Source organism: Rhipicephalus sanguineus, chromosome 8 (genome assembly GCF_013339695.2).
Source record: "Rhipicephalus sanguineus isolate Rsan-2018 chromosome 8, BIME_Rsan_1.4, whole genome shotgun sequence".
Classification (NCBI taxonomy): domain Eukaryota; kingdom Metazoa; phylum Arthropoda; class Arachnida; order Ixodida; family Ixodidae; genus Rhipicephalus; species Rhipicephalus sanguineus.
In genome coordinates, this window is record NC_051183.1 from 152,714,330 (window position 1) to 152,726,887 (window position 12,558).

Sequence of the window (12,558 nt, forward strand, 5' to 3'; positions counted from 1 at the left end):
TAGTGTGACGCCTGGTTACAGAATTCGCGTTGTGTGACCCCTGGTTGTTATTTTACTCTTCTACCATACTACATTACATATGTTAATGTGGTTCCTTCCCGACATCAATCCTGTAAAGGGTCATGTTGCAAAGCGTTTACAAGCACCAGCATGGCTCTGAGGTAGAACACTGGGCTCCCACGCAGAGGGCCCAGGTTCGAACCTCGTTCCATCCTGGAATTTTTTTCTTATTTCGTTTTTTTTTCTTATTTCGAGCGATACTGGTTACGGACACCGGCGGCGGCGGACAACTACGGCGCCAAAAACGGCCGGTGAAATGATCTCATAACAGCTTTCGCTGTAAAACTTGAAATGAGAAACGAAGCTCTAACAGAACGAAATGAAATGACCGGAGGAGGGATGAAGCCTGTATAGGACCTTTTTGCAAAGCAATTTCAAGCACCGGCATGGCTCAGAGGTTGAGTACTGGGCTCCCACGCAGAGGACCCAGGTTCGAACCTCGTTCCATCCTGGAATTTTTTTCTTATTTCGTTTTTTTCTTATTTCGAGCGATACTGGTTATGGACACCTGCGGCGGCGGACAACTACGGCGCCAAAAACGGCCGGTGAAATGATCTCATAACAGCTTTCGCTGAAAAAGATCCGCCGCTGGGAATCGAACCCACACACTAGCGGCCGCGACGGTAAGCGCCGGACGCTCAACCGACTAAGCTAACTTGGCAGATGCTGCGCACTTCACGATCGCGCCTTATACCTTTCACACATTCTCTCTCGTACGGTGCTCTCTGTTGGCGGCGTAGGTGGGCGAGGCGGAGTGGGGCGGTGCCGCCGTTTGTGAGACGTGACAAGAAGTAATGCGTCACGATCGGCACTTACTAGCGCTCACTCCGAGATTGCGCGCGATATCGGAGGTCATGGTAAAAGCGTCTCGATACCAGCGAGGGAAACTGGCCGCGCTGGTGTCGCCGAGGCACCCTAGACGCAGTTACGTTCTTTGCATTTCGCTTCGTGTCAGCGTGCGCCGGCTCATCGGAGCAGTGCAGCTTCCACGTGCACCAACGGGATTTCTCCACCGCCGACTGACTCGATTGCGAGAGCACCGAGTAACAAAACTGCTGCAATACGCGTTGCAGAAAGGACACGATTTCGACGGGCGAATGTCGTGCCTTGGTGGAGCGAGACAGAGGCCAGCGGGACGCACGCGTTTGAGGCTCAAGCTACGAACCTCTGCCTCCCGTGTTGCTGAAGCGCAGTGTGCTGGTGTATGCATGAGCACAGGCGTCAGTTACCCATTGCTAGAAAACGCACACCGTGCCGCTTCTCTCCTTAATTGACGACGTTTTGAAGAAGTGCATATCGCGCTCCAGTGTTGATTATGAGCTTATTGATACCATCTTTACGCGCGATTCACGATTTGCTGTGTCCAAATATATGTTCACAACTTCACCTACCACAACGGTTTAATCATGATCATGGGCGATAGTCGTCCCGATGGAGACATGCCACTAGGCGTCAACATAAGTGCGTCTGCGTCAAATGGTGCTATAGCTGCCAAACACGAATTACCGCGGTACAAGCTCTCAAATATCACTAGAAAATGAGCACTACTTCTGCGAAGACTCGTTTCACTTTCGTGTTATACCGATTCCTATCACGGAGGGATCAGCCATGTTTTTTCAAAGGTCTTTACGACTTATATCCGTTGCCCTCCATGGGACAGCTGCAGTGCCTTTGGAGTAAGAACCTGTCATGCTGCGCATAACTACTCCCGCTAAATACTGTGCCTGTAAAAGCAAAATGCATTCGTGGGTGCAGAACAATTTGCTGGTGTAACGATGCACGTCATGTTTTATTACAACGAATATTCTATTTAAGACCGAAGTAGGCTTTTCCAACAGGATGACTTCTTAACATTCTTAACAGAAGTTTCACGAATTTCTCAGCACCTCCAACGATGTTGCTCATCGTTGAGAGGAGCAACGATGTTGCTCCTCTCAAAATACTGTGCAATTGTGATCAGCGATGCAAATCTTCCATCAGTCACACTGCCTTGTCTATTGACGCGTGTTTTATACACTGACGACAATGACGACGGGGAGCTTTAACGGACTCTGTCTAGAGTTGGTATTTGAAGACGACAAAATAAAGCGTCTCCTGTTCCTCTGACTTCAACAGCTGCCTTGTGCGAGGTATCCTTGTCTCTTGTTCGAGTTGTACTGAGATAACATGAAATACTATGAAGCCTCGCCTGTAATTTTGCGTAAATTCTTATTTCGAAGAGACGATCACGATGGCGTAAATTGTTAAAATGAAGGAGTATTTCTGTAGTACAGCCCACAGTAAAGAACACACAGGACAGGCGCTAACTGGGAACTGCAGTTTAATGAAAAAAAAAAACACATCCTATAGTTGGCAATGACAACGCCGATCTGACATCACCTGAACGTCCTCGAAAAACCAAAAAAGAAGAAAACCAAAACAGAAACATGAATCTATACCAACTCGCCCAGTACTGTAAGTTACTTTAGTAGTGCTTCCACTGGGGCTAGTTGGTATGGCATTGCGAAGTGAAACGATGCGCTGCATAGATGAACATAGACGAAAGACAGATGAACATCTGTCTTTCGTAGCGCAAGGTCCTTGTCTGTTTCATGTTCATCTGTCTTTCGTCTATGTTCGTCTATGCAGCGCATCGTTTCACTTCGCAAAGTTACTTTAGTTTATTGTACAGCCATATGGCACGAACTGACGCGACAAAAAAGGGACACAAGGCCCCATGAAAGGGCGATGTCCGTCTGTGTCCCTTTTTGCTGTTTAAAATTTTCTCTGCTCATTACTAAGATATCTTGTACTATACAACAACAATTTTATTACATTGTCCAGAAAAAAAAAAGAAAATATTCGTAACAAATACTTTCTATACAAATACTAGAATTCACGATAGGCTGCCTTTGGCAGTCACGTATCAGGAACGTATCAGGAACGTATCAGGAACGTATCAGGAGTAACGTAGCACTTGAGAAATGTGCTTTCCCGCTTTTGCTGCTTTAAAGTGAATCCCAGTTTACGAACGGCTTCCTAATGAGTGCCGCCGCATAAAGTATACACGAAATTACAATCTCCCCCAGCGAGGTTCCCAGCCTGTGGGATCGGGAGATCGGCGCGAGGCGGTAAGTCTCCATCTCACTTACACCCCTCGCCTCTCTCCCGTAGCCACGGGGGCGGGCAGCCTGTAATTACGCCCAGCGCGAACGAAAGAGCGACGGTCGCGCGCCACTCGCACTTCCAGGTAGCCGGAGTGGCGGGAACGCCGACACGTTAAAAGAAGAGGGGAAAAAATACAGAAAATAAGAAAACAATACGTAAGCTGAAAGAACCTAAAGTAACAAAGTGAACACACGCATACATTTCGTTTCCTTGGTAGGGGCACCACTTTTATGCAGAGCATTATGGAGAAGCTTCACTTCAAATGAGAGTGGCGCGAAACTTTTCTATGGGCATGCACGCCATCTTCGTGTTCCTATAACTATATTACTAATGCAACCTTCATTATGGTGAAGCACTAAAAGAAACGGAGGCTTATGAAGAACACAGGACACGGCGCTACTATAGCAACTGAGTTTATTTTAGGAAAGAACGCCCTCATAGATGTATATAAAATGTACGTCATTATTAAAGCCAAAATTCCAACACCTGACCATAAAAGAAACAATCAGGCAAGAGATGAAAACTGCGCATGCACTCCTACCAAGGCAATAAACGAACTTCATTTTACCTTCTCTCTAAAAAAAGCAACCTCACATTCCGAGAGCAATATGGATGGCTGGCTAACGCAACCATTGCGACATCTAATGATATGATAAGCCTCAACGATCTCCCTCACAGCGTGCTTGTCGACAACAGAGGTTTTTTCAAAGTCAAGTTTGCACGCGCACTATTTACAGTGTATCGCTAGATGTTCAAAATTGGCTAGCGCGAAATTGACAAGGACTACAAAGGAACACAGAAGTACAGTGCAGTGAATACGGTGCCCCTTTCAATGAACTTTCGTGTTCGCCTGATTTTTTCTTTTATGATCACGTGCTAAAATTTTTGGCTTTAATGATGACGTACATTTTATATATATGAGGGCGTAGTTTTATAAAAGAAACTCAGTGGCTAGTAGCGCTGCGTTCTGTGTTCTTGATAAGTCTCCGTTTCTTTTAGCGCTTCACCATGCTAAATACCAACACGCCCAACTGGCAGTTATTCTAATGCAACCTATAACATCAGTGATATAAGGGGCTGCTTAATTCCGGACTGAAACCCTGGTTTAAACCAACAGGGAAGATGTCATTTGGTTTAGTAGGTGCATAAGCTAATAAAATATGTTGAAAGCCCTTTGAGCGGACTTTACACAACGCATGTGTTGCAGCTTTAAAGGTGTTTATATCTTGCGTGAGTGTAATAGCCCGTAGACGTCGGATCTATTGTTTAATATGTAATAATTATATGCCCATGTATTTTCCATTGCTCACACACAGGATAACGTAATCTTAAAGATTTTATTGTATGCACATTTCTATTTTGACCGTGACAGAAGTATCTGCCGCGTATATTATATAAACTTTATGTAGTATGTGTTCATGTGTTCACCATTTGTTCAACACTAGTATGATGTACCCGCCTGCTAAAATCACCTAATGCAGATTGGAGTATGCGTAATAGAAAAACAAAAAAAACGAATAATTAAACAGGAAAAGGACAGAAGTACTCTTTTCTGTTTGCCAACTGAACGTTATTGAAAGTAACCCGATCTTTAGAAGGCCTTCATTTGAAGCCAATTTTTAAAAAAATGATGCCTGTTGGGTTACGATGGTGTGTTGTTGAGAAGTACAGGAGATGATAGGAAGGCTAATGCACAAAACGACTGGGCATGCTTGAAAGTTTGTGCTGATATGGGCCTCATCGAGAGGAGCTTCATCGGTTTACTCAACCGAAATAGCTTTTAGATATGCGAACAAAATTCTACTGAAAGTTGCAGGCATTCAACTTCAGAACAAACGTATATGAGTGTAATTTCCATTGAGAAAGTGGATTCACGTTCCCGTGACGTCACGCACTCTAGCAGCACAATCTGAGGCATATTCACTTGCGCTCTCCGCTGCGCCTGCTTTGTTTTCTCGCCGAATAAGGTGCCGAGTTGAAGAGAGGCATGGACACGTTTAATTAATTAATAAATGATTGCGATACATTGCTAGGCCATCAGGCTTCAATATATGTACACATTTCTCATCACCTTGGTGCATTTTGTGACCAATAATGATCACCGCGCCCTAGCCGTGACTTCACAGTTAGCACTGTCTTAGAGCGGTTGCACAGAAGAAAAATTCCAGCCAGTTCCCCGCCGTGAACACAGTCGGGCTGCGAAGCTGTGGTCCATTTTCGTCGAGTGTTGCATTTCCTCTCTTATTTCGTGAGCGTTTTCTAATTGTTTCCTTTGCCATATCGTTGTTTTTCCTTCGTAACTCTATGTTAAGCTACGTGGTGCGAGTCGACGGTTCTAGGGGGCGTTGGTTACCGTATATGATCCCATGTTATTAGGCTTAAAGTGGTACTGACACGAAAATTTTCAGTTGTCTATATTTTACGCCGAATGAAAGGCCGAGCCCTCAAGAGCCTAGACAATTCACTGCTAAGAGTGAGTGCACCCTGAAAAAGTAATAACATTATGTTTTTAGAAGCTAGTTTCGGTTCCTACTGTACCCTGACGTCACAAGGCATGAATCTTCTCGTCCCGTGCTCGCACAAGATATCGTGACGTTTCTACGGTCGCTACGCACCGTGGCTTCGTTGGTGACGCACAAGCGGCCAGTTTGGAAGTTTTGGCACCTGACGTCATCACAACTAGCCAGACTGCTGCGTGAAATCACCAGAATTAATACTGTAGCCTGACGTGAAGCTAGTGTCGATGTCGGTAGGCGCGCCAAAATTGATTTTATTATGAAAATAAAATTTATTATCAGCGTTTCCTGAGCTTCGCAATTGCTCACAGCCGTCTCTGTATACAGGGTATTTGTATGGCAGCGTAAACTCACCACTGAAAATTCGTGTCGCGAACATAATCGTGACAAAACAACCTTTCGCGCATCACTGGCATGCGCTCTCTGGTATCGGCCTTGCAGACGACGCGCGAGCGCCTCGAGCCACGAACTACAGATGCCTAATGGGCTGGTTGCCCTAGACGACAAGTGCCTCATCATTCCCATTTACAAGTTTTCATTATACATTAAACAGCGCGAATACAGCCGGAAACTGAACCATATAGCAGCTTCGAATGCAGCCACAGCATTCGTTTCAGCGAGGGACGACGCGACGGCGGGTCTACTCCGGTGGCGGCGCATCGCGGTTTTAAGTCCCACTAACGCCGACCGCCGGTTCCCATTGCGCTCCTCTTCTTTGCCCAGGCACAGAAAGATAGAGGAGGCGCTGGCCATACCAATTTTGGTACATATTCAGTGAACAAAACAGCCGGAAGCGCACCATGAGCGTGGGATGTAAACCATGCATTACACGACATGCATGTCATGACTTTCATGTTACCACCTGTCATTTATTTTCGTCATACTGTCACATCGCGCAATACCAATTTTGGTGTATATCAAGTTAGCGAACCGGCCGCCAGCGCACCATGAGCATGGCATGTAAATCATGCCCTACATGACATGCATGTCATGTTACCACCTGTCATTGATGTTTGTTAATACAGTTACGTCACACAATACCAAATTTGGTACATGTCAAGCTAGCGAAACGGCCGAGAGCGTTGTGATAATATGTGGTGCGCGGATGCAAAACGAAACCGAAAATTGAATATGTAGTGTGCCGTGCGGTGGCGAAGTGGATGTGATGTGTATGTGCCGTGCGGTGCCGACGAGGAAGACGACAGCTCGTGAGGCGCGGCCTCGAGGGTGGGTGGCCCGTGCCTTCGGCAGTGCGCGAGGTTGGTCGTTCGAGGCAGGACTACCTCGTTGGGCGTCTGGCCCATAGGTACGACCCCGGCCACGTCGCGACACTCCCACCAAAGCTCAGCCTCCGCTAGACGACCGGTCTAGGAGAGCTGACGCCGGGTGCCTGAACCTGCCCGTGCCCCGCTGGTCTTGGAGAGCTGACGCCGGGTTTGAACCTGCCGTTGCCCCGCTGTTCCAGGAGGGCTGGCGTGGGCTTCCCAGGCGTACTGTTCGTGCTCAAGGGCACAACTCCCTGCCGCCGGAACCCGTGTGTCGTCGGCTCCGTCGCAGAACCGCTGGAGTTCGACGCGGCGACCCTGCGTCTTCCGACTTCGTCACGGCAGGTGACGGCGCCGCAACCACGTCTTCGCCACTGAAAGGTGCCGACGGGGAAGCAACGACGGCCCAGGCGACTACCCCGACGGCCGAACTGTAGGCCGGACGTTCTATTTATTCATTTAGTTTAGTCCGCGTGCTTTTGTTAGCAATGTCCTAATGAATGTTTGTTGACCATGCGTGAAGGGTGCAATATAAGTGGGACGTGTGTTTGTGCACTGGCGTGCTGTTGTGATTCTTTCTGGAGCGGTCCTGCCCAAATAACATCACAAACTGGCGAGCCTGCCAGGATCCGCTCGTTAAACCAGTGAAAGAAGACAGTTTCGCTCGAGACAGACACACGTTCAAACTGCACCATGGACTTGGAAAAACTCGCCGCTATAGGGGTCCAACTAGGGTTCTCGGGTGCAGAGCTTAACAAGTGGATTGAGGCCCAACAGGCTAAACTAAGGGATGAGAGAGCTGCAGAACGAGAGGCAGCCAAAGAAGCTGACGAAAGGCAACGCGAAATTCTGCAGCTAAAGCTCAAGCTTCAGGAAGGAGCTCAGAATATGCCCGTAGCAGCGAATGACGCTTTGACTGCGCCCAGCAACTCCTCGCCTCTCAATCCGCAGAAGTTACTGCCTTTATTTGACGAGAAACGCGATGATTTGCACGCCTATCTGCAGCGATTCGAGCGCGTAGCCACAGGACAGGATTGGCCGCAAGAAAAACGGGGTCTCGCTGTAAGCATGTGCCTAACGGGTGACGCGTTAACCGTGATAGGCCGAATGACTGCCGCCGATTCCCTTGACTACCAGAAAGTAAAGAAAGCTCTACTGCAGAGATTTCAGTTCACGGCTCAAGGCTACCAAGAGAAGTTTAGGAAAGCACGAGCAGCAGATGGTGAAACTGGCAGACAGTTAGCAGCAAGAATTGCCAGCTATTTTGACCATTGGATAGGCATGGCAAACGTATCGAAAACCTACGAAGATCTAAGGGATGACGTAATCTCTGAGCAGTTCTTGCGTTGTTGCCATCCAAAGCTGGTTGTTTTCTTGAAAGAGCGAGAGTGCAAGTCACTAGATGAGCTCGCTAATTTGACGGATCGCTTCCTTGAGGCGCAGAATTTGACTAATCTAGGAAAAGGTCCTGACCCCGCGAAAGAGTCCGGTGGAAAGCCTACCGAAGCGTCGCGTATACCGCAACTCAAGTGTATCCTTTGCAATCGTTTCGGACATTTAGCTCCTGGCTGCCGCAATCCACCTAAGCAGATGCTAAAGTGCAAGTTGTGCGGAAAAACGGGACACGTAACAGAAACCTGCCGAAACCAGCATGGGGACCACAAACCGAGTTCGTCGTGCGCATTTACTGAATCCGAATCTGCCCGGACTGCAGCTAGAAAAGCATCCAAGCGTCCAGGAGGGAAGATTCCTTGCGCAAGTCACCACGACGACGACAACTTGCAGGGTGCAGTACGTTTCCTGGTCGACGGGATGCCAGTGGTCGGAGGTCTACTGCTAGGAAGAGAGGTTCGAGTACTACGCGATACGGGATGCAACACGGCAATCGTCCGACGAGAGCTCGTTCCTGATGTGTGCCTCACAGGCAAGAACATCGGCGTCGTTCTCCTAGACGGATCAACTAGCCATCTCCCGGAAGCTGTTGTACAAGTCCACACGCCGTACTTCACAGGGATGCTGAAAGTGGCTTGTATGGATCGACCCCTATATGACCTTGTGCTGGGAAATCTTCCAGGCGTCAGAGGACCGTACGATCCGGATTCTGACTGGAAGCAGGCGGCTCGTACCCAGATGGATGAGTTACCGGCGCAAGCACACCCGACCAAGTCCCCTGTCACCTCAACCACTGTCTCTTCAAGCGTGGCAAAAGCCGAAGCCAAACAACAAGGCCAAGACAAGATCAAGCCTTTGTACGTGTCAACAACTTTCTTACCTGACGTTACCAGAGCGCAACTCGTCGAGGAGCAGCGAAAGGACCCGACCCTAAAAGCTGTCTTTGCTAAAGTGAACAAAGAGTTCAAATCGGGAAAGGGTCACAGTTATAAGTTCATTGAAGATAAAGGATTACTTTATCGACGCTACCGCCTTGCCACTGGAAGAACCTTTAAACAGATGGTCACTCCGAAAGTGTTCCGGGTCGGTATACTGGACATTGCTCATGCAAGTATCATGGCAGGACACCAAGGCATCAAAAGAACCACTGATCGTGTCCTGGAAGAATTTTATTGGCCTGAGTTGAATGGGGACGTCAAGCGCTTTGTCAAGTCTTGCGACAAGTGCCAGAGAACTACCCCTAAGGAAAAGTTGGAGTCGCGCCACTAGGCAACATGCCTCTGATCCGGACACCTTTTGAAAGGGTCGCGGTTGATTTAATCGGCCCATTTTCACCAAGATCGGACCGTGGGAACCGACACGTTTTGACACTCATCGATTTTGCTACTCGTTACCCTGACGCTGTAGCATTGCCCGCAATCGATGCAGTTCACGTTGCGGAAGCACTCGTCGAGATTTTCTCCCGCATCGGCTTGCCAAAGGAAATGGTAACCGACCAAGGGGCAAGTTTCACCTCAGAATTAATGAAAGAGGTTAGCAGGCTTCTCTCCGTGAAGATGCTAAAGACGACCCCATATCATGCGATGGCGAACGGTCTCGTGGAGAAGTTCAATGGCACCCTCAAGACAATGCTAAAGAGAATGTGCCAAGAGAGACCTCGATCTTGGGACCGATACCTTGCTCCACTGCTATTTGCATATAGGGAAGTCCCACAGGCAAGCCTCGGGTTCTCTCCGTTTCAACTCATTTACGGCCGCCACGTCCGAGGACCGCTAACCGTGCTGAGAGAACTGTGGACAAATGAGGGGCTAGACGCAGAAACGCGGACGACTTACACCTATGTCTTTGATTTGCGCAATCGCCTAGAGGAGACTTGCAAGATAGCACATGAACAGCTGGAGAAGGCTCGTGCGAAGCAAAAAACCTACTATGACAGGAAAAGTCGCCCTAGAAAACTATGCCCAGGCAACAAGGTTTTAGTTCTGCTGCCGACTGACTCCAACAAGCTGTTAATGCAGTGGAAAGGGCCGTTCCAGGTCATCGAATGGATAAACGATGTTGACTACGTCATCGATGTGTCCGGGAAAAACAAGATTTTTCATATCAACATGCTAAAAAAATACGAAGAGCGCGAATCTACGGAACCACAACAGGTGTCAGTTGTTGCAGAGGTCCAGGAAAATCTCCGCGAAGCAGACGAAGTCAAACAAATGCCCATATTGAGCTTGTATCGCACGCAGTTCAGCACGGATGTCAAGCTATCACCACACCTCACTGCTGACAAGTTCAGAATGTGCAAGCACTTTTTCAAGAGTATGCGGACATTTTTTCTGACTTGCCAGGCAAAACAGCACTCGTGGAGTGTTGGCTACGTCTGACCTCCGATAAGCCTGTGCATGTTCCGCAGTACCCCATCCCCCTTGCCTTACAAGAAAGCGTAGAAAAAGAAGTGCAAGAGATGCTGAAACTCAGTATTATTGAGCGGTCTCAGTCACCGTACCACGCTCCCATTGTCGTCGTCAAGAAACCGGACAACACGATTCGGTTGTGCATAGACTTCAGGGAATTGAACAAGATTCTGGTCCCCGACTGCGAGCCAATACCACGCATCGATGTAGTTCTTGCACTTGTTGGACAAAAGCAGTTTTTCTCCAAATTTGATTTCACGAAAGGGTACTGGCAAGTACCGATGGATCCCAAGAGTCGTGAAAAAACTGCTTTCTCCAGCATGTCTGGACTTTATCACTTCCTCTACATGCCTTTTGGCATTAAAACGGCGCCAGCAGTCTTCGCGCGCCTTATGAGATCAGTACTGGGTGGTGTCGACAACGTTCACCATTATTTCGACGATGTCATCATTGCGACCGATACTTGGCAAGAGCACATCGACACCCTCAGACAAGTTTTTGAACGAATTAACCAAGCTCACCTCACCATAAAACCAAGTAAATGTGAAATAGGAGAGCGAAGCATATCATTCTTAGGACATCGAATCGGGGAGACTACACTTGAACCGCTTCTCAAAACGCTCGACAAGATTCTTGCCGCAAAACGACCTACAACCAAGAAAGCAGTGCAGTCGTTTCTTGGCTTGAGCGGCTATTACAGGAAGTTTATACGTAACTACGCCGAACTGACCAAGCCGCTGACGGACCTTACAAGAAAGGGACAAAGCCACACTGTTTCATGGGGCGCAATTCAAGAGGAAGCGTTTACGGCACTCAAGAAGAAGCTCGGTGATGCTCCCATCCTCCTTGCTCCCGACCTCTCGAAGGAGTTCGTTCTTCGCACCTCCAATACAAGCCTGGGCGCAGTATTGCTCCAGATGGGAAAGGACCAAGTGCTGCACCCAGTTGCTTACGCAAGTCGTAATTTATTGCCCCGAGAAACCCGTTATTCAACAATCGAACGGGAATGTCTCGCACTTGTTTGGGCAGTGCAGAAATTTCATATTTACCTCTATGGCAAACCTTTTGTCATTCAGTCAGACCACCAGCCGCTACAGTATTTAAATTCCGCCAAACATGTGAACAAGAGAGTGTTGAGGTGGAGTCTCCTTATGCAGGAGTATTCATTTTCAGTTCATTACATAAAGGGTTGTGACAATGTCGGAGCCGACTACCTGAGTCGCGCATAACTGCCGTTCAGGTAGCATCGTGGTTCTAATACTACTCGCCCTCAGTCGTGAACTAGTTGACTCCAAGTTGCGACATAGCAAACCTACTTGTACGGTAGTTTTCCAACCGAACTGTAAGCAGTCTTCTGCGAACACTCAGTCCAACTTACGGTGCAGTGATAATTCGTTTCGTCCCGCGCCTTTGTGCTAGAATAGTTGTGAATAACTTTCTCGAAAAGGGGGGTGATGTGATAATATGTGGTGCACGGATGCAAAACGAAACCGAAAATTGAATATGTAGTGTGCCGTGCGGTGGCGAAGTGGATGTGATGTGTATGTGCCGTGCGGTGCCGACGAGGAAAACGACAGCCCGTGAGGCGCGGCCTCGAGGGTGGGTGGCCCGTGCCTTCGGCAGTGCGCGAGGTTGGTCGTTCGAGGCAGGACTACCTCGTTGGGCGTCTGGCCCATAGGTACGACCCCGGCCACGTCGCGACACTCCCACCAAAGCTCAGCCTCCGCTAGACGACCGGTCTAGGAGAGCTGACGCCGGGTGCCTGAACCT